This window comes from Microtus ochrogaster, assembly GCF_000317375.1.
Source record: "Microtus ochrogaster isolate Prairie Vole_2 chromosome 14 unlocalized genomic scaffold, MicOch1.0 chr14_random_1, whole genome shotgun sequence".
NCBI lineage: Eukaryota > Metazoa > Chordata > Mammalia > Rodentia > Cricetidae > Microtus > Microtus ochrogaster.
Genome location: NW_004949096.1, coordinates 26,588,543 through 26,589,972, shown reverse-complemented (window position 1 = coordinate 26,589,972; position 1,430 = coordinate 26,588,543). Strand labels below are relative to the sequence as shown.

The following is a 1,430-nucleotide window of genomic DNA, read 5'->3' as shown; positions in this document are numbered from 1 at the left end:
TTCGTATGGGAGTGTGTGGTCACAGTGACAATGTCTTCTTATCTTCCTTGAAATCTGTCCTAACATCTGAGCAGTTGTACCCAGTCTTATTCTTAATCAACCTCTTCCTTTTTTGGGGGGGGAGGGAGTCCCATTACAAGGGCTCTGCAACTTACTTTTCCTGTGAAGTAAGTGTGAATGGAGCTTGGGAGTTTAGTATCGTCACAGACATCTGACGGGGGAGACGCCATGATGACAAAGGTAGTTTGTCCAGGGTGATGAGCTGACCCCTGTGATTTTCCCCAAATTCTGGAAGCCCAGCTGCATAATCTGTGGTAGTGGGGGTGGTGCTTACATTCTCCTCTGGGGAAACAAAAGAGAATTTTATATTGTTAATTAGATGTGCAAAGATCTAATTACATGTTTATGTTTTCTGTCGTGATTCTTGTTGTGTTCCACTGTGTCACTTGCTCCCTAGTTAAAGCATCTCAGATTCTTCCAGTTTGAAAACAGCTTTGATTTAAAAATGGTCAGCACTCAGGAAACATCTTTTCTGAAAATGTTTCTCCGCCTTTCACTTTCCTGTCCATCCTCTCTTCTTTCCCAGACGGGGTCTCTTTAGTGGGGCGCAAGGGCTTCAGATCCTTGCACAAGGGGCATCTAAGCCATTTCCATAGGTAATTGATGGCAACTGAAGATGCCCGTGGTCTCATGGAGTTTGTTCTGTTCTCTGCTAAAGCAGTAGGTGGCCCTGGACCCTGCCCCTGTGCAGGCACCCTAATGCTACTCAGCCCTCCCAGCAGCTAAGGGCCACTCTCAGCTCAAGTCCATTGGCCTGTGACATGAATGTCTGTGTTTCACTTAAAATAAGGTTAAAACTTTAATCCTTTCCGGGTGGTGGTGGCACATGCCTTTAATCCCAGCACTCGGGAGGCAGAGGCAGGCGGATCTCTGTGAGTTTGAGACAAGTCTGGAACTAGTTCCAGGACAGGCTCCAAAACCACAGAGAAACCCTGTCTCCAAAACAAAACAAAACAAAACACCCCCAAAAAACAAAAAACAAACTTTAATCCTCTATGTGGCAGTTTGGGGAGGTAGAACATAATTGAAGAATTCGGGTAATGACGACTCTCACCTCAATGGTGAAGCTAGCTATGCCTGCAAAGCCTGTGGCTTGGCACCACAATATGGCCCTGTCTCTAAATACCCTTTGAGAGGGCTCAATGGAACAATGGTAAAGCAGCAAGCCAAGGCTCCAGCCATCTAATCAGCTATTTTTACAAGAATACTAGTTGCCCAGTCCGCTATGTATGTAGTTCATTAAAGATCAGAAGTGACCAGTTAAAAAGGTAGATTGAAGGTCATAATCCCAAAGACTTGTAATACCATTGCTTGAGAAGTAGAGGCAGGAAACAGGAGTTCAAGGCCATTCTCACTTATATAGAGTTTGA

At 45.0% G+C, this 1,430-nt stretch overlaps 1 pseudogene; it reads left to right on the top strand.

The window, feature by feature from the left end:
* Nucleotides 1–205: 205 nt before the first annotated feature.
* On the top strand, nucleotides 206–345 carry LOC113457998 (annotated as a pseudogene).
* The last annotated feature ends 1,085 nt before the right edge of the window (nucleotides 346–1,430 follow it).